Source organism: Elephas maximus, chromosome 8 (genome assembly GCF_024166365.1).
Source record: "Elephas maximus indicus isolate mEleMax1 chromosome 8, mEleMax1 primary haplotype, whole genome shotgun sequence".
NCBI lineage: Eukaryota > Metazoa > Chordata > Mammalia > Proboscidea > Elephantidae > Elephas > Elephas maximus.
In genome coordinates this window covers 38,049,443-38,071,139 of record NC_064826.1, presented here as the reverse complement: position 1 = coordinate 38,071,139, position 21,697 = coordinate 38,049,443, and the positions used below count along the sequence as shown (strand labels likewise).

The 21,697-nt window shown below is 37.9% G+C and overlaps 1 protein-coding gene across 3 annotated transcripts in view; it reads right to left on the bottom strand.

The window, feature by feature from the left end:
- The window catches only part of IMMP2L (inner mitochondrial membrane peptidase subunit 2), a 142,393-nt gene extending 123,564 nt beyond the window's left edge, over positions 1 to 18,829 (bottom strand). For 2 of the 3 annotated variants that reach the window (XM_049894791.1, XM_049894790.1), the window contains exon 1: positions 18,471 to 18,725. The gene's annotated coding sequence lies outside the window, so the exon portion shown is untranslated. The other variant, XM_049894793.1, reaches the window with a different exon arrangement.
- Between the last annotated feature and the right edge of the window lie 2,868 nt (positions 18,830 to 21,697).

Sequence of the window (21,697 nt, the reverse complement as noted above, 5' to 3'; positions counted from 1 at the left end):
CGGTGGCACATGCAGAGAGAAAAGGCCTATGAGCACCAAAGACAAGCTCAGCCCACTTCACACTTTGCTCAAAGCCAGTGTTATCCACTGCCAGAGGGTTCTTAACTTGGGCAAGAGGGTTTCTGTGAACTTAGATGAGAAAAAATCTGTATCTTTGTGGATTTAAAAACATTACTGAGAAGGGGGTTTCACATGCCTCTCTGGACTGGTAAAGAGAGCAGTGGCTCAAAAAATAGTTAAAGAGCCTCTGAGTCTTAGACATTTCCTCATAATATATATCTTCAATGCCATTCTTTTTTCTCATCAATGCTTTCTCTAAAAACTTTTCCAATTTACGCTTCTGACAAAACTTTATATCCTTGTGGATCTCCAATGCTGTCCTTAGATACACTTCTCCTTACAAAGCCTGTCCTATTTGCAGAGACTTCAAAAGAACGGGCTACCTGGAGAAAAATACCTGAAGACTAAGGTACAGCAAAGGACAGGGGCTCTATTTCAGCTCAGAACATTGTGGTAGGCCTTATTGAGAGCATTTATGGTGCATTTAAAATCTGCAAAATATTTTACCAGCACACCCGTAGGCTTTTGCCCAAGTATCAAAGAAGAAAGGAAAAGAAAAGATGAAGGCATTATAAACATGATTGGTGTGCTGTGCTGCCGCCATTTATCTCAGGCTGCTCAATACTAACCTCAATCCATCTTCTCCTGGGAAGGCGTGTTTGTAAATTGAATCTAAACGATTCTGGGCTATCAGGCAGGCTGGTGGGCCTGGACTCTTGGAGGCAGTTAGAGAAGATTTCATTTGTAATATACGGTTGGTTTCTTATTATTTAGTATGCTAGCCAAGGGCGAAAATGTGCAGATATTTGGCTCACTATATGATCAAATCTCTTCTTGTATGAAGGCTATCAAGAGGGAGATGATTTCCTTGAAATGCCTAATTATAAGACAGAAGTGCAGATCTATTATCTGTCATCGACTCTCATAACTCTGTTTTTGGTTAACTTTCTGCTGCAGATATTTTTAAGCGTTTCTATTCTATATTATCCCAGTTGTGCCATTTCAGATTTAATGGAAACAGCACAGCTCAAAACACATTTGAGATATTTTAACGATTAAAGAGCAAGTTTAAATCCTATTTACCTATAAATGTTTAAAAGGCTATAATAAATAATCACCTATTCTCTGCAAAACTGTTTTCACACTCTGTCAAAAATGTTCAAGAACAGTTTCTTTCCATTTGTTTCTAAATAATCAAATAATGACTGTTCACTTATTTTGTTGTCTAACTCTAGTATTAAAAATACATATATACTGGGCTAAAAATGTCAATACAAAAAGCTTTTAAATCTATCTACCATTGTTCATATTTTCCCAAGACTTTTTATATTTAATTAATGATATATATCCTCAAACATAAATCTTACTGGAGAGTATAACAAATCTCCATTATTCAGGTTCTTTAATATATGGCTATCTTTGCTTCATTTATATGCAGTTGGCTAAAATTTGAACAATGAATAAGAATTTAAAAAAAAAAAAAAGAAGAATTTAAGGCACCTGTAAATGAAAAGTGATTAAGTCTGTCTCCAGAACTGTATTAACTCTTTCAGGCTAAGAAAATGCTATTTTCTAGATTATTTTTTCTAATAGACTCCCCCGGTACCTTAGAACAGAGGTTAGTAACATCTTAGGGATTAAATGGGAACATCGAGGAGCACTGTTAAAAGTGTAAAAATCAAGAAGTCACTCACTTCTGAGTTGTCAGGTTCAAAAGGCATTTGAGTTCAGCCTGAGCCTGCTGGTAAGAAGGCAGTCAATTCCTATGTTTTGAAGATATGTTTTTTCCCCAGGACAATTTGATATGATGTATTAAATTACTTTATTAAAAAAGTAGAACTCCTCAGTCAAAACTCCTTTGAGCAACACTCTTGAATAAGACACCTGGATGCTTTGAAGCAGGCAGTACAGTATTCTTATGAAAATGAAGGACAAAAAATATTATATTCCAAGGTTATTGGGGTTGGGTATGAAGGTAATTGTTACAGGTAAGAGGCTGAGCTTGATAATGCGGTTGAGTAATTTTATATATTTCGGGAACCAGAAATTAAAATTTTAGGGGAAAGAAGAAGAGAAGATAGAATATTACTGGATAGGCCCAATTCAGGCCTAGCTCTACACACAAACTAATCAGAGCAGTGAGATTTTTCTAATCTTTTTAACTCATGCTCTCTTTTGAAAATTATTAAAAGCTTCTTCCCCCTCTCTCATCTCTAGGAAATTATTTGTCACCTGAGGAAACTTCCACCTCCCTCAAAGAGAATCTCCTATATGAAGAAGATAAAGTCTATTTTCTTTGTATCTTTTCCAGACAAGAAGGCTTTATTGGGCTTTATTCTTATAGTTTACATTTCTCAAAAATAACTTTCAATATAAAATTATAATGTTGCTTATCAAATATGTTTTTTACAAAATCCCCTTCCTAACCACCACCAAAACCAAAATAAAAACAAACATTTCTCTACCAACCGACCTAAGAGCCTGAAATTCCCACATCAGTTCAATCTTTATATTAAGGCAATGGAGTGTGTTACAGTATAATTCTGTTACCGGTACTTTTAGAGATATAATTTATCACATTGGTCCAAATCCCTAGTACAGTTGTTAGCATTTGGTGGGGAAACCAAGACACATCCCAGGTGGGGCTGCTTGGGGAGGGCAGCCTCAGACAAGGCGACCACCAAAGGAGGTCCTGGGCAGCTCTGAAAAGGGAAGGGAGCCCTGAAAAAGGGGTAGTTTGTGCCTCCTTTTCCTTTGCAGCTATGACATTTGTGCAAAATTCTGAAGGATTAAACTGGGTTGTATGTGACAGGCTTTTCTGCTTGTCCCTGGGGCTCCAAAATATGTCATCTGAGATGCAGTAAGTAGAACTAGCTGTTCTGGATTTACAACTCCCTGCAAACCCAGCTGGCTTTTTTTGTGCTACTGGAGGTGTTTAGCTAAGTCGGTTTTCTGGCAGACGTATAGCACCAGAGGCTGACTGCCATGTTTGCCTGGATATTTACTGTCTTCCTTTTGACCAGCAGACTTACCGTCCTGTTTTTAGGGGAGAGCAATAAATGGTAAACAAATTGTAAATCATAAAGCAGAGAATTAGCCTGCAGAGTTAGTCTGTGTATCCCATTTTATGTAATATTACACTTTGAAAAGTTTAAGAAAAACTACATTCTTGTTAATTAAATAATATCTGAGTCATTATTTAAGATATATATTCTCATACAATAAAAATCTTGATTTTAAAAAGTGAAAATTCATGTATTTAACAGAAAAACAACACTTTATATGAAATAATAGCATGCTGCTTAGTTGTTTTTGCTTATAAAGAGTGCCGTCTCTTTAAAGTGTAAACCTGGTACTAAAATTAGCCAGGTAAAGACTTCTATGTATTCTAGAAGTCTGAAACCCCTCTTTTAAACTTAATTCTGCTGGAATGAAAGAACAGACTCTTAAAAACTATGGTTCATATTAAAGCAGCTAGCTAGTGTTTTATTTGAGTTGTAACTTAATTGTAAAAACATAACAACCAGTCATTTATGAACTTAACAGGATCACAAATGCAAAAGAAAGAATAAAATAAATTGGAATAAGGCAAAATGGAAGAAAAGAGAGGAAACTTAATAAAACTCTAAGAAAGCAAGATGAGAAAAGATCCACTTGGTAAAATTAACTGAGTAACAGGGTTATTAGAAGGAAGATCATTCAGACAACATAGTGGATGAGTGATTATTTCAAGCATATATAAGTTATTTCATGAAAGCTAAATGTATGTGTGTGTTCATTCGTTTAGTCAATAAATATTTATTGTCAGGCACTCTGCTAAGTTTGAGTATATATAGAGGGAAGACACAATTCCTGTCCTAAAAGAGCTTACTTTCCATGGGAAAGCAGACAAAAAAAAAAAAAATCAGTTCCTTTAAAAAAAAAAAACAGTGCTACTGAAAAAGTCAGGGATGTTTTAGGAGAAGTTTCCAGGCAGATGAAGGTGAGCATCCAAGGTGGAGGAAGTACCATGTACAAAGTCATGGAGAAACACAAGCCAGGCGAGTTAGAAAGCACAGTACAGATTTCTCAGATGTAGAAAGTACAAGGTGAGAGCTGAGGGAGCAAGAGGAGATGATACTGGATAGAGCCAGATCACAAAGGGTCTTGTTTGTCATGCAGAGTTGAGATTTTATCCTGTGAGTAATAGGGAGTAGCTAAGGATTTTGAATGGGAATATAACATAATCAGATTCACATTTTAAAAACATCCCCTGGATACTAGGTAGAATTGAAATTATCTAGGTCACAGGGGAAGAGGCCCTGGTGAGCTTCAGCAGCAGTGGTGGTGGGCCTGGAGAAGAGAGCAAAGGCAGAGCCAACAGGTCTTAGCAATGGATTGGATAGGGGAGACCGAGAATTTATGGTATTGCCAATATTTCTGGCTTGGACAAATTTATGTCTGGTAGTACCATTCTTTGGAATGATACTATTAATGAAAGGGGAACAAATCTTTCCAGAATCTCTTTCAGGTGACCTCAACCCTATCAGTCCCAACACACTCTTTATATAAAAAGTATTTGTAACGCTCCCTTGGCTACACCAAAAATTTATCAATAATATCATCTACCTACACACATAATTTAAAAATTTAATACAATGACCCAACCATATGATAAAAAACCTGTTGCCATCAAGTCGATTCCGACTCATGTCGAACCTGTAAGACAGAGTAGAACTGCCCCACAGAGTTTCCAAGGAGCACCTGGTAGATTTGAACTGCCGACCTTTTGGTTAGCAGCCATAGCACTTACCCACTATACCACCAGGGTTTCCACAATCTGATAAAGTATATATAAAAAGAAAGTAATCAAAAAATATATCAAGATGTAAATGTTCAGGCATGATTACACAAAAGAATAACGAAGTATTCAGATGTTTGTACCTATCTGTGGCATTGCTGTCAATGACCCAGCCACCTACAGAGATTAACATGCTGCTGCACTGCCATTTCACAAAATGTTGATTTAAAGCTCATCTTGGCTGTAGTATTGGAGAAGGTTTCATAAAGCTGGTGGCATTTCAGTTTGGCTTTGAAAGAGGAATAGAATTTTGAAAGTTAGAACTAGAGGAGGAAGAAAATGGCATTTCCAAAGCAGAGAACAACATAAGCAGGACATAGGAAAAGGAAAATGTAGGGTGACCTTTGGCTTTAGCTGTATTTCCATCTGCATGGAGTTGGCACGTGAAGCTGAAGAGGTTAAGTTTGGGCTAGTGTGGGGAGCACCTTGGAAGTCTACCAAAGAGTTTAGACTTTAATTTCAGTTGAATTTTCAGCTTGCTTTGAATAGTTATTTGCATTAATTATCTGCATGAATAATTTTATTTTCCCATAAATATTGGAAAGATCATCTTTAAACTATATCATCTTACTGCAGATTGTGAAGTGATGAACTGCAAATTAATGAGATTTACCATCCAAATTGATAAAGTTACATTAAAGAGAGTTTGAAAGTAATGAGTGAATATAAAAATTGATCTCTTGTCTTTTCATATAATGCCTGGCTTGAAAGGATCAAATCAAGTATTTTGTTTTTTCTTCTGGGTAGTAGTCTCAGAAGAGGATAGTTATGATCTTGCTTGTAGCGGTATCAATTAAGAGTAAAAAGCATATAAATGATTAGTGCCAGCCTGAGAGAAGAGAATGAATTCTGTTAAAAATCTTCCTGAGAGCACCATGTTAACATTCTACTATTTAACCCACGAAAGTTTTCTTATTAAAATATAAAGGTGCATTATACAATAATATTTAACAGTCTTAAGAAGTTTAATTATCCTTGCTGAAAGACAATAAGAGATAATCTTTGCTCAAGCAATATTCTGAGAAAAATTAATCTTTCTTGCTCTCACTCTCTCTTTTGCCTAAAATGTCCCATTAAGTTTTTAAAGCCTTATCTGCTGTCTCTTCAGTTATCCATTTGGCTAAGGATTAAGCCCACAGGAATCAGGAATAGGACAGCTTAAACTACTTTAATGCATTTTAAATCTCATAAATAATTGAGATATAGTTGATGGTTGGTAGACTGTAGTCGAATTCCATTTTATCCTTTCCCATTATAATGTAACAGGTTTGTTTGTTTGTTTTTAAATTCCACAGGGAATAGCTTTTGATGATTGAACTGCCATATTTAATAGTACAAAATAAAGAAAAAAAATTCTTTATTCTAAGGCAGGAAACCCTGGTGGCATAGTGGTTAAGTGCTATAACTGCTAACCAAAGTGTTGGCAGTTCGAATCCACCAGGTGCTTCTTGGAAACTCTAAAGGGCAGTTCTACTCTGTCCTATAGGGCTGCTATGAGTCGGAATCAACTCAATGGCACTGGGTTTGGTTTTTGGTTTATTCTAAGGCAATGACTTTAAGATATTTCAAGCCATTTCTTTTCAGGTCTTTGAACAAAGGAAGATATAAAATTCCCATGCTAGCTATACCACTGACAAAGTCAAAGGGAATTAAAATGAGTAGGGCCTCAAAGTTGCTTTCCCTGGTCCAAAAGTGGCTCTATTTTCAAGATAACCAGAGGAGAGGATACTCAACTAAGTTAAATAAATTCCTCAGGTAGAAATCAACAATTGGTAAATTGTCAACCCTGAAACATGGTAGCATCTAGTCCTTTAGCCCAGGAGCAGTAGGTGGGTTCCATTTTTTAGACAGCAACTCTGGATCGCTAGTAAGTATCTGTAATATGGGGTCTCCAAACTACAGACTGCAGCGCATGGACCTAATCCAGACAGTGGCCTATTTTGGTAAATAAAGTTTTATTGAAACACTGCTATGCTCATTCATTAACACACTGTCTATGACTGCTTTTGGGAACCCTGGTGGCATAGTGGTTAAGAATTTGGGTGCTAAACAAAAGATCAGCAGTTTGAACCCACCAGGTGCTCCTTGGAAACCCTGTAGGGCAGTTCTACTCTGTCCATTAGGGTCGCTATGAGTCGGAATCAACTCGTCAGCAACTAGTTTGGTTTTTGGGGGTTTTATGACTGCTTTCACACAACAGCATGGTGTTGATTGTGGATCCAAGTAAGATGAAATCCTTGACAGCTTCAATCTTTTCTCCGTTTATCATGATGTTGCTTATTGGTCCAGTAATCGGTAATCCATACCAAAGGCTGTAGTCTTTGATCTTCACCAGTAAGTGCTTCAAATCCTCCTCACTTTCAGCAAGCAAAGTTGTGTCATCTGCACATCGCAGTTTGTTAATGAGTCTTCCTCCAACCCTGATGCCCTGCTCTTCTTCATATAGTCTAGCTTCTTGGACTATTTGTCCAGCATACGTATTGAACAAGTATGGTGAAAGGATACAACCCTGACGCACACATCCCTGACTTTAAACATGCACTATGCTCTTGTTTTGTTCTATGCCATGTATTTATCGACCCTGCTCTATCCTCTTCCCAGAAGTAAGGTGTAAAATACAAGATGTAATACAACAAGATATAATACAACAAGATGTAATACTACCTACAGGATGTAGTAATAAATACAGGATGTAGTAATACAGGATGTAGTAATACAAGATGTAGTTATACAAGATGGAAAAGAATGGCACCAGGATCAAACGCAATGTCTAATTACCCTCACCAGGAGTAGAAGGACACTGAATAACACGTTGAAAGAGTTGGTGTCCAGATACAGGAAATGGGGCCAGGGAAAGAGATGAATTGTCACTGTGGGTGTCGTCTCTGGAGATGATAGAACCCTTGTAAAACCAGATCTTTTAAAATACAAGTGCATTGAATTCAGTTCTCTAGCCAAAAATTGGATTTTGCCGATTGGGAAAAAGAAAATTTTAGAGGTAACTTTTCTATGAGTTTACTAAAGGGAAGGAAACAAGGAGGTGGGGGTAGGAAAAAATTTACCTTTCCTTGAAAAAGTGTGGCTCCCTCTTTCCTCTATACCATCACTCACATACTTACATATACTCCTGCACAGGCACACACTCCATTCTCCCCATCACACAAAGATGGCTGATCTCCTAGAAGTAATAATACTTCTTTGAACTGAGATATTACAGTCAGAACTGGAACATAAAGACAGCCCCCATCTAGTGATCAGTAGCTATTTGTTTGAAGTGAACAGAAATACAGCACTTTGAATGGGTAAAGGGAATATTTTTACTACTCCCTGGATTCTAAGGGTGTATTCCTTTATCTTTTAGAGTCAGAATAGAACCTAATGAAAGACAATCTAAAAGTGCCTGTGGATTTTTTAGAATATGGTGTTAGGGATGCTTTATGAGTTGAAATGCAAAAACCTCAACTTATGAGAAGACACAAATGATCCATTGACTGGCAAATGAACAAAATAAGAGCGGTGGTAGTCACCAACATGCCTTTATGAAGAACAGATCCAGCCAAGTAACTTTAATTTCTCTCTCTGACAGGCTGACAAAGGGGAAGCAATAGATATAATACATCCAGACTTCAGTAAGGCTTCCGATACCATTTCACATGACATTTCTTTTCAACGTGCTGGTAATACATAGCTCAGGTCACACTGCTGTCAAGTGGCTGAAGAGTTGCAATCAAAGAGTAGCTATCAGTGACTTCTTGTCATCTTGAGGACATTTATCAAGTGGTGTCCAGCCACAAGGGCTGGTTGTGGGCCAGAGTTATCTGAAGGGTGATGGAAGTGAGTGTGAGTTCAATAAATTTCTGATAACACCAATCTGGAGCAGCTGCTAACACCTGGCTAGGCAGGAATAGCTTTCAATGAACTTGATTAAGTCAGGATGGTAGAGTGGGACAATCTCAAAGCCAGAATGCCAAGCCAAGACACAGTGGGCAAATTTTCTAGGCAGGAGGGCTTATGGCATGTTGTGTTAACATTTGGCTATGTTTTATTTACAAAATTTTCTGAAGCATCATAATTAATTAACAACTCTCCATGAAGCCAAGTGCTTTAGAGCTACTTTTATTATACTAGTTACCTAATTTGCAAAATGGAGGTTCAAAGACCTGTCTCAAAATATTCTTTTAGAATTTAAGTAACCCTGAAAAATGTCTGACGGATACTGAGTGCCAAATGTTAGCTCCCTTCCTCTTTTCTATTTTTCCATCCCTGTTATAGTGGGACCAGCACTGGGAAAGAAAAGCTCTGAGTACAATAAAGAAATTCAAAAGAAGAATTTTCCAAGAAGCAAAAATATTGTCATTGAACCGTAAAGCACCCCTTGGCATACCAATATATTACCCTTTAATTAACAATCTTTTAATCATCAAGTAGAATACGTTTGCAAGAATGTTTTAAAATTATATTAGTGGTTAGAGAAATTTTAAGCAATTTACCTTCAGTAATTATGGGAAGCAGAAAGTTATTGCTTCCTTTGCTTTGTGAATCCTACAAAAGATTGCTCCCATGTACATGAAGAGCACTCAAGAGATACTTGTTTTATTTGCTGTGTGAATTATCAGAAGGAATGGATTTTTTAAAAATATCAGTGCTTGATCACTCTAAAACAAGTGTTCTTAACCCCTTTAGATATTAGACATTCCTTTGAGAACAAGGTAGGAGTAAAAAGAGGCAGTACAACATCTAGAACATAGTTTTGCTCGTTGTGAAAGTCCTCATCTAAGCCTAGATGAGTAAGTCGAGATGAGTTTTAAGTTATATCCCGTCTAGTAATGTAGCTGGGTTGACCCTCTTACCTGGAGCAGTAGAATATCACGTTAAACAATGAGAAAGCTGGCTGCTATTTTTGGTCAATCTCTTCTAAAGAATAAATGCTAAAACGTCTAAGCAACTTTTATAAAATCTCAAACCCACCTTAACTCACCACTCTCCATTCTAAAGCAGGATAGCCATCTTATCACCATCTGAAATTATATGTATTTTTTTGTTGTTTGCCTTCATCCACTGGAATATAAACTCCACGAAAGCAGGAATTTTTATCCATTTTATTTATTCATCTACCTCGAGTACTAAGAACACTGCTTTGCACAGAAAGAAACCAAAAAAAAAAAAAATTGTTGAGTAATTACTGTCTATTGCAATTGCTTAGAACTGCAACCTTTCCTCTGGAAAATTTAGCTAAATCTAGAATTACTTGGGTGCTTTAAAAAATTAATCAGTAGGTGAAGCACAAGTCATTTTAATTATTTAACTTAATTATTGGGCCTGATACCGAACGGTGGATACATGGCATTATGCACTTGTCAAAACAAAATCCATAGAACTGTATAGCACAAAGAGTGAATTCTAAAGTAAACTATGGACTTCAGTAAATAGTAACATCTCAATATTGATGCATCAATTGTAATGAATGTACAATAATAGATTATTAATAATACAAGATGTTAATAATAGGAGAAATTGTGTGCAGAGTGGAGAGGGGGGTATATTACAATGTTCTGTATTTCCTACACAGTTTTTCTATAAATACAAAACTTTTCTAAAAAATTAAAAACCAGAAAAACCAAACCTATTGCTGTCGAGTCGATTCCAACTCATCGTGACCCTATAGGATGGAGTAGAACTGCCCCACAGAATTTCCAAGGAGCACCTGGCAGATTCGAACTGCCAACCTTTTGGTTAGCAGCCGTAGCACTTAACCACTATACCACCAGGGTTTCCTCTAGAAAATTAAGTGTATTAAAAAAAAAAAAAAAACTTTTTTTTTTTTTTTTAATCAATCTACAATATCCAAATCTTCCCTTTGGGATACTCCTGCAAAAAAAAATTGTGAATTCTTTACCAAAACTTTTCTTCTGTGGATGTTACTTCTACTAAAGTTTAAAAACACCTTTGGTAGGTTATTCTAAATGTGTGTGTGTGTGTGTGCATGATAAATACATATGAAATATCTGCCACCTGTCCTTACAGTATTATATGATCAGAATCAATTTCAGATTACTGAATATAGTTTCTGGTCAATTTATATGTATGAGTGTGAGGAATCCTGGTAGCACAGTGGTTAAAGTGCTCAACTGCTAACCAAAGATCAGCTGTTCGAATTCCCCAGCCACTTCATGGGAGAAAGATGTGACAGTCTGCTTCCATAAAGATTACAGCCTTGGAAATCCCATGGGACAGTTTTACACAGTCCTATAAGGCCACTATGAGTAGGAATCTATTTGAAGGCAATGGGTGTGTGTGTGTGTGTGTGTGGTGCGTGGTAAGTGTGTTTGTTTTTTTTTATTGCTGTCTACGTGCCAGGCACTGTTCAGAGTCTTGAAGATCATGATAAACAAGACAGGCATGATCTCGGCTCTCACGAGGAGGACAGGACATTATTGTAAATTTATTCATACCATTCCCTCAACTCAGGATATGCTTTCATCTTTTCTCTCCATTCTGAATTTTTTTTTTATCCCCTAAGGCCCAGCTTAAAATCAGATTTCCAAATAGAATGGAGTTCCTGCTTCTCTTTTCCACAGCACTAAAATCCCCCATTTACAGCACTGTACTCATTCAGCCTGGGTTTACAACTTGCCTGCTTTGTCTCTTCACTTGCCTACTAGCTTCCTAGGCAGACTGGTTTTCAGGAGAGTAGGTGGTCAGTAAATGTGTGAGGTGATTTTCATATAAAGAGGCTAAGGGAATTTGGTGAATGACAATCAAAACTTTGCTTTTCCCATTAAAAGTATCATGTTGGGAAAACACTCCTGTTAAATTGCTCAGTCAATTCTTTTGCTAAGCAAAGTCATATTTGATTATTTATATCCTTAAACAAGCTAAGAGGTAAGTATGGGAGTTCTTTCAACAGGAAAACTTCCACTGGAGGTGGAATAATTTGGAAGGTGGTAGTAGTAATGGGTACACAACGTGATAAATGTAACATGTCACTGAATTGTATATGTCAGAAATGTAGAGCCGGCAAATGTTTTGTTATATATATATATTACTACAATAAAACAATTAAAAAGGCAAAAAACAAAACTCCCACTAGAGATGACCCAACAGAATCCTCATTCTTTGATTGGCAAGGACCTAGACCACCCACGTTACAAGAGCTCTTCTGGGCTTGGAGGAAAATGTGAAGCCATAAACACTGGGGAAAAAGTCTTAAGCCACACAGAAGTCCACAAAGATGCTTGTGATCACTACAAACTATCAAAGCTTAGAGATCGTTGTGATCCATACAAACTGCAAAGGTTTGGAGATCATTGTAAAACATATTCTAACAATAAGAACAAAAATAGATGTATATTTGAAAATAGAAGATGGGCATGTGCTTTTCTATTTTATTAAATATATTGTCCTTGGATGATGAGCACTGATGGCTTGTGGTATTCTGTAATTAATCACTAAGTGGTGAGATGTCACAAGATAATGGTTTATAGTCATTGTAATGTGCCAGCATAGATTAGAAGTCAATAAATATCTGACAGTAAATGACTAACTAAATAAATAAAAATAGGAAAGTCCTCATGTGGGTGAATCTAATGCCACAAAAGGCATTTTTCCAGTAGCTGAAGTGTTTTAGCAATGGCTGTCTTTCGTCACGGAAAAAAAATTAAGTAACATTTTAATAGACTCGAAGCTCTTACTCTATTTTCAGTATAGACTCGGCAAGAGTTGTTGAAACAAGCGGACAGGAAAATAACAGCAGTAAGAATACAGCTACCCTACCTGACTGACACCAGTAACTCTAGTTTATTATTTCTATTTTTTCACTTGGGTTACTGATAAATTGTAATTCAAAGACCGGCTGACTTTATCCTGCCCTTTCAGATTTAAATCAAATTGACTTTATGTCTTTTGTCCTCCACCCTGTGCGAAGTATAATGCCCTCCTTGATATTTTCACAAATTTCTTGAGCTCTTGTTTTCTATAGTTGGATCTGCTCAGAGTTCCCACTATGGCTCACTCTCAAGTTCATTTTTTTTCTGACCTCCATCTCCCCACTCTTCTCCTTCCTCTGTACTGACGAGTGTGGACTACAGCCCCCTTTTCTTCCTGAGAAAAGGATGCAAAAAAGGTATTTAGATATGTAGCAGGCTTTATTAAACATTTGGGGAAAACATAAATGCAAATGCTAACAACTTAAAACTTGTATGGCTCCAGCCACCTGTCATGGTTCTTTCTTCCCTTGTATCCCTCCAACTACCTTTGCTCTCTTCCCTTCTCTGCTTTCCCTCACCACTAAATTTCTGTTATTTCTTATTCAGAGCAATTCAATCTTCTTATAGATCACACTCTCAGGGCCTCACCTTTCCTCTTAAGGTGACCTTTTAGAGTATGTTCTTATACCAGACAAGCATTCTGCCTAAGAGAGCCTGATGGCAGCTGTTAAAATAGTTTTGTCATCCAGGTTCTGAAGACAGTGACATTGGCCGCTCTAATTCCATATTTCTTTCTCTCAAAATGATTCTTTCAATTTATATTCTTTGTGTACCAAAATAGTGAAGGACTTCCTGTAATTTTTTTTTTTTGCAGTTTTGTCCTCTTCCCAATCCCATGATAAGCACCCGCTTTTAAAGGTTAAATTTCCCCTTAGAAATTCTACCATATATATTCTTATACCTGCAAGTACATCAGGGGTACAGACTGTAAACTGAGAAGCAGTTAGTGTATCTGAGCTGATTTATTGATAGACTTGTATTTTCTAAATATTACCTACTCTACTGTCAAAAGTTCTTTGCTTAAATTTTTTAAATTGTACTATATATTCAGAAAATTAGAAAGCTGAGTTTCAGTGTCATATTGGAAAATTATAAATTAAAGATGCTTGAATCAAGACATCTCTTAATATGTAAGAGCTGTTTGGACACCTTGAACAGCATCGTTAGCAATTGTTGTTAGTGGCTGTAGAGTTGATCCCGGTTCATGGGGATCCCATGTGTGCAGAGTAGAACCACTCCATTAGGTTTTCAAGGCTTGACCTTTCAGAAGCAGATCGCCAGGCCTATCTTCTAAGGTGCCCCTGGATGAGTTCAAACTGCCAAACTTTCAGTTAGTAATCGATATGATTAGTTATTGATAAACCTAAAGTCCTTTGTTTAGCAGTTGCTCAAAATGACGCTGTATTTGCTTGAAACAAAAAGGATATTTTAAGAAATGACTCAGAGGGACATTTGGATCCAGATGGTGCATCCAACTCTCCAGAGTTAATTTCCTTTATTTTGGCAAAAATCCTTTTAAGATTTACTATGAGCCAAACGCTACGTTGTCTGCAGATTAAATAATTTAGTTCTAAACATCGTCTCATGAAGTAGCTACATTTATCTCCATTTCATATATGAGAACACTGAGGTTTAAGTAGGCTACATATCCAAGATCAGAACACTTATAAGAGGTGGCATACCCAGCTCTGACCGTGTGTAAGTAGAACCAAAACTTTTTAAAAATCCACCAAGTCAACCATAGACCTTTCATTGTACAGTGTGCTGGTACTACGCCAAAATCATTGCACTGGTTACACACAAAAGTGTAAGATTCTTGATATACCTGGTATTTACTATAAAACCCATTGACATCAAGTTGATTTTAACTCATAGTGACCCTAAATGACAGAGTAGAACTGCCCCATAGGGTTTCCAAGGAGCGCCTGGTGGCTTCGAACTGCTAACCTTTTTGTCGGCAGCTGTAGCTTTTAACTACTACACCACAAGGGGATGGTTGCTCTGGAGGTAATAAAAACATGGATGTTCCTCAAATCCCAGATGACTCAAGTACTGCTTTATGTAACCACACATAAAGTGCCAACAGAGTGAGTTAAGCCTTAACCACCTGTGCCTAAGGTATATAAGCAATTAGGGAAGAGGGATTTGGGAAGACCCAGGACTTAAGGGTTACATTCACATATACATAACATACATACACATTATATATATGTCAATGTAGTTTTCAAGTGTAATAAGAATAGCCACAAGAAGGATATTCAAGTGCTTTGGCAACTGAACAACCTTCAAAGCTCAATTCTCCCCACATAAGAAAGCTCATTTCCAGATCCTTCCCTCTGTTTTGCCAGTGGTACCACTGAAGGAGGATGAGAATCGGCCTTTGTATTTAAGCTTCCTTTGTTATTTTTGCTTCAGACATGATTGCTGAGTTTGAAGTCTCAGAATTACAGATGAAAAGACTGTGGAAGTTAGTTAAGGGGGGGGGGGTCACTATGTAAGAAAAATGCCTGTTTCCAGTCTCAGAGAGTGCCCACATGCCAAGTGGCGGATTAGACAAAGGCTAAGGAAAGAAAACAAGAAAATCAGCTGCATCTAGTTGGGAGATTTGAATTCCACTACTCTTCCACCTATTATTTTGATTTGTAATCAGTTTCCTGAGGGAGAAAAGGGATGTGTGTTACCTCTACCCCATCATTGTAGGACAACAACTGGGGCAAAGTGCAGGAGTAACCTGCAGAGGAACAGAACAGTGAAGCCTATAGCCTACTGCTGATTTTCTTTGCAAAGGGTTTTATGTTTTATATTTCACTTCTTTACCTTTTCAAGAACTTTTGGGCACCAGTATCCTTTTTTGCAACAGGGACAAATAAACTGTAGATCAGCTTCTGCAAGCTAATGTTTATGCCTAATATTTTTGTGGTATCTGCCATTATGGATTGAATTGTGTCCTCCAAAAATGTGTGTCAACTTGGCTAGGCCATGATTCCCCCTACTGTGTGACTGTCCACCATTTTGTCATCTGATGTGATTTCCCTATGTGTTGTAAATCTTACCTCTGTGATATTAATGAGGCAGGATTAGAGGTAGTTTTATTAATGAGGCAGGACTCAAACTACAAGATTAGGTTGTATCTTGAGTCAATCTCTTTTGAGATATAAGAGAGAGAAGTGAGCAGAGAAACTGGGGGACCTCATACCACCAAGCAAAAAGAGCTAGGAGCATGTGCATCCTTTGGACCCTGTGCTGAGAAGCTCCTAGACCAGGGGAAGATTGATGACAGAGAGCTTCCCCCAGAACCAACAAGGAGAGAAAGGCTTGCCCTAGAGCTGGTACCCTGAATTCGGACTTCAAGCCTCCTAAACTGTGAGAGAATAAACTTCTGTTTGTTAAAGCTGTCCACTTGCAGTATTTCTGGTATAGTAGCACTGGATAACTAAGATATCTCCTAGGAATGGCTATTGTTATCTCCCTAAAATTTATTTACACAGGCCCACACCTGTTGGTGCTTTTATCACACTTTTCTGTAGATATCAGAAACATGAGTGCACGTCTATAAAATGAGTAACTGGAGTGGAAATAGCATGTTCATGACTTTGGTATTTAAAATGCTCTTTGCCTTTCTAGACAGATTGAATGAACTTTTTTTTTAACATCTTATTTTGAAATAATCATTGAGTAACAGGAAGGTGTAAAAATAGTAGATTCCAGGTTGTCAGAGATTCTGATTCTGGAGTGGGGCCTAGGAATCTGCACTTTAACAAGCACCCAGATAACTCAGATGTAGTTGATTCACCAATCACAGAGACCCTACTCTATCTAGGGAAATGAGAATGGGCATCCCTCAAAAAAAGAAAAACCTGTTAATCAATAAATATTCACTCTTATTGACTGGATGTTACTGATTCATATGTGTAAATCTAATGTTAGGGTGTAATCATTCCTAAGCAAAACAAAGGAAGCCCTGCCTGAACGGGATCATCAGAACAATGACCAAATGCTTAAGGAAATGTACGATTTCTTACAAAGGTGAAGCAGTAACTTAGCAGTTCAGAACCCCAGTTCTGGGTTCAGACTTTTCATGTTAAAGTCCAATTTCCCTCATATATTGGCCATGCTGTCCAGGGCAAGTCACTTACCATCTCTAATCACTAGTCTTCTCATCTGTTAAAACAGTAATAAGAATAACAATACCTAGCAGAGATGTAACGTGGGTATGGTAGGTGCTGAACCCTGCATGCATGGCAGCACTGAGAAGTTTCTATTAACCCAATAAGACCAGCAGAGTATCTACAGAAAATGGCACCTATGGCAAGCACTGAAATTACGCCCCTATCCAAACATCTGACACCCCTCTTTTAGATAAATTTACCAAAATATCGGCTCAAAAATGTAAGTCAAACTCATTAATCTTTTAATCAGCATGTTACCATGCCTGAGGAAGGATGTTGGGCTGCACCTGGTTAATAGAAACTGCTCAGTAGTGCCATGCCCCCAGGGCTGGTACAATACCTTACATAGGCCACTGACTGTATTTAAATCCATTGCCGCTGAGTCGATTCCGGCTCACAGCAACCCTATAGGACAGAGTAGAACTGCCCGCATAGGGTTTCCAAAAAGCGGTTGGTGGATTCAAAATTCTGACCTTTTGGTTAGTAGCTAATCTACTAACCCTGATGGTGGAGTGATTAACCTAGATTAACCACATAATACATGATAGCTATTAAATGTGCAGATAAATCCATTATAACTTTTTTTTACCCTTCACACATCTTTATTGCTACCAAATCTTTGCAAAACTGTCTCCTGCTCTATGTTCAGGTGTCTCCTCAAAGTGCCAGTTCCACAGTGAGAACTTCCACATGCTTCCACATTTGAAATTGTATTATGTGTTTACTTGCTTGTTATCTGTCTTCTTCACTGACTACCAGCTTCACAAGGGCAGGGTTATGTCTTATTCATTTTCTTGGCTGAGTCCCCGGGTCCCAGCCCACTTGTTTACTTAAATGACTGTGCTTTCAAAAGTTTCTAAAGATACTAGTCCGTATAGACATTATCAAAACTACTGTACAAAGCCAAATTAATTAGAAGAAAAGTATGTCAAACCTCGGTTGATCTACCTTTAACATAAAAAAAAAAAAAAAGGTAGAGCTAAATTGAACAATCCAAGATAGTGAATTAAATTGACTTTAGGAAAAGCTAATATCAGCACCCAAGTAAATCTTATCATTGACAACTTGTTAGCTCTGAAAATTATGTACAACACTGAGAAATTGAATGAAATATCCAAAATTTCCTGGACCTACTGGCCATTGGCTGTCATTGGGACTTGATTTCTCAATCAAAAGTGTACCTATGGAATAATAACTAGTAAAATTGGGCTTTCAGCCCAATTTTCCAATTTTAATGTGCATTTCCTTTGAAGAGTTCGACACCGTGTTGAATTTTTTATGTTTTAAACCATTGCAATACAAAAAGCTTTTTGCAATAGTGGACGTATTCTATGCCTGTGCCATATATTAGCCACTAGGCATATACGGTTACTAGGCACTTGAAATGTGGCTAGTGTGACTGAGGAACTAAATTTTTTATTTAATTATAATTTTAGTAGTCACATTTGGCTAGTGGTTACCTTATTGGATTATGCCGTGCTAGACACGGTTTTTCAGAAGATGAGCAAAAATGTTTGGCAACAAATTCACAGAGCTTTAAATTTTAAAAATGGATTTACCCACTGTCTTAGGCTGGGTTCTCTACAGAAGCAAAACCAGTAAAGGGTATAAACATATATAGAAAGAGATTTATACCAAGGAAATAGCTCACGCAATCGTAAAGCCTGGAACATCCCAAGTCAGTGGATCAGGATAGAGGCCACTCCCAATTCACGCAGCCACAGGGGCTGGTGAACCCAAGATCAACAGGTGGGAGAGCAGGGCTGCCGCTCACAGGCTGTGAAGGTCCACGAATCCCAAGATCGACAGGCAAGACCTCAAGGTTTCCTGAATCATGTAGCTGCAGGGGCTGCTGAAGCCAAAATTGGCAGGTCAGGGAGCAGGATTCTTGCTTACAGGCTGTGAAGATCAAAGAATCCCAAGATCTACAGGTAAACTGCTAGCTCAAGTCCCAAGAGCTGGAGGTCACAGGACAAAAGAGAGCTGCTGGATCCGGAACAAGCCAAAAGCCTTGGCAAGGCAAGCAGGAAGGAAGTAGGCAGTGGAGGATGAAGAAAGGAAGGCTAAGGGGGCGGTGAGCCGCCACAGGTCCCGCCCCCTGCCAGTACTACTGAGCAGATTCCATCATGGGGACATCATATATCAAAGTTCAAAAGGAAGTGATCATAACGTTATACAACTGCCAAAACACTGAGAATCAAGGCCCAGCCAAGTTGACACACAATCTTAACCGTCATACCCACCATCCATTATTTCCTAAGACTCCAATTTCTCCCTTTCAATTTTATCTCATAATCAGTGAACCTTTTAGCTCCTGTCTCCAAACCTTCCCTGTCCCAGGAGCTATAGAGAGAAGTATTGCAATAGAGGCACCAAAAACCTTATAAAGAGATGAGATTATAGGCAATGTTCTCTTTTCGCCCCAAAATTTTAAAGTAGTTATTCTATTGTTTCAGTATGACATTTTAATTTCTTTTCAGTATACATGTGTTTTATATAAAAACATAATCTAATTCAGTCTACCCTTTAGTGATTACTCAGGCTCTGTCTCATTTCCATAGAAGAATCATATGGTACAAATCTAAATAACGATCACCCAACCTTGGTTTTTGCTGAGAAACAATCAAGTAAACAGGTCTGCCAAAAACTTACTGCCTAAAGGCAAGACGTAGATACAAAACATCATACTAAACTAAAGACAAAATGGTCCAAATTGTAAATTGGCCAACACAGGTATGAAGCAAATAAAGTTTTCTCAACTTATAATTAAACCGAACAGTTGTTTACATTTAGGAAATCTATTGAGTTTTATTTGATTTCTAGTTCTAATGTGAATACTAAAAGCAAGTGGAAATTGTTGGAGATAATAACCCGAAAGGTTAAATATGACATTACTGAGGGCTTCCACTTGAAAACAAAGTTAGGCATAGGTACGCATGACAAACCTAAGGTCTACTTAGGTTTAAAATATGAAGTTCTTAGCAATTAAAAAAAAAATTAGATACAATGCTTTTTACATTTGCCCAAGATCAGGTTGGCAAAGAGATCTGCTTAAAAAAATATGCAAACTTCTAGAAAAGGTAGTGGTGGAATAATTTTCAGCTGAAGTGGTATATATATCCTCTTCACAATTTTTCTATATATATGTACTACCTGTTTTATAATTACTTTAAATTAAATCACATTTTCTTAAATGTATTTTAAAAAGATTTTAATCATTACAAAATTGAAAAGTATTATTGCTTGTCATGAATAAAAGATATCACATAAATACCGTATTTTATGCAAATAACATGGGTCTTCCACATATGTTTGCCAGCCCCCTCCCCCCGGTATTTTGTAAGTTTATTATGCTAATTTTTTTAATAGTTTAGCTCTGATGTGCATAGAGTCGCCATGAATCAGAATTTATTTGATGGCAACAGCTTTTCTGGTTTAACACCAAACTGAAATGTTTACCTTCTATAAACAAAAAGATTAAAGAACAGAAAAGGAAAACATTTTCTCACTGTGATTCAACATATACTTAACGTAGTTCTGTAGCACCACCTAAAACCATCAGAAGTATCAAACGCTGCCGAAGCGTAACTTCCTTTCTCACACAATTAGTATTGCACATCTTCCAGGACTGGATGCATTATCAGGAGATTTAACCAGGGGCTAACGGTGAAAAATGTAATGTCTTACTTTGCTAAATGCTAACTTAGGTAACATCTTTGGGATGCTCCCACCTGACCAGTTTTGCAATATTTCTGCAAATTTTTTATAGTTATAGGTGTTTATCCCTTGACCCACTGGCCTGTATATTTGCATGGGGTCTGCTGTCCGTCCTTCAAAGCTAAGTTCATTTTCTCATGCAAAGCTTTTTTGGCCCAACATGAGCTCTAGACACCCAAGCCTGTAATGTCATGTTAGGAGTGGCCAGCAAAGCCTGAGATGGGCCCTAGGCGATGTGCCAGCAGGAACACCCACTGATCCTGAAGGTCAGAACAGGGACAGTCCGGCCCAGCCCATCCCTCCCTATTGCTGGCCAAAGTTTCAAGCCTGCAACTAGGTACTTATGATGTGAGAAAGATGAGAATCATAAAAGGCAGTATGACAATTGCAAAGACTTTATGAGGTATTTTTTGGGGAGAACTTTTCTTAGAATTGTGGGTCACATAGCCTTCATCCTGCAGTAAAGCCTTGGCTGTCTCACTTGACTCCTGCAGAGGGCTTTCAACCAGGGCTGCAGAGAGCAATCACCTGGGTGCATTTAAAATGCCCACACCCTGGCTTCAACCTCACCTTAACTGGTGTGGATTAGGGGCCTGGTGGTGCAGTGGTTAAGAGCTTGGCTGCTAACCAATAGGTTGGCAGTTCGAATCCACCAGTTGCTCCTTGGAAACCCTATGAGGCAGTTCTGCTCTGTCTTATGGGATCATTATGAGTTGGAATCAACTTGACAGCAACGGGTTTGGTTTTGGTTTATTTTTTTAAAGCCGAAACCGTGGTGGTATAGTGGTTAGGAGCTACAGCTGCTAACTAAAAGGTCGGCAGTTCGAATCTACCAGGCACTCCTTGGAAACCCAGTGGGGCAGTTCTACTCCGTCCTTTAGGGTCACTGTGAGTCAGAATTGGCTTCGGTTTTTCATTTGTTTGTTTGCTGCAGAGGTGTTTTTTAAACAGCTTCTCAAGTGGTTATAAAATGTAGTCAGGGTTGAGAGTAGGGCTTTTTTGAACAGGCTTGCTCTTATTTGAACCCCTGCTAAGAATTTGCGTTTCTAACAAGTTCCTAGAGATGCTAATACTGCTGGGTAAGGACCAATTCTGAGAACCACTAATCTTGTTAAAATGTAGGTTCTCATTCAGTATACCTGGGG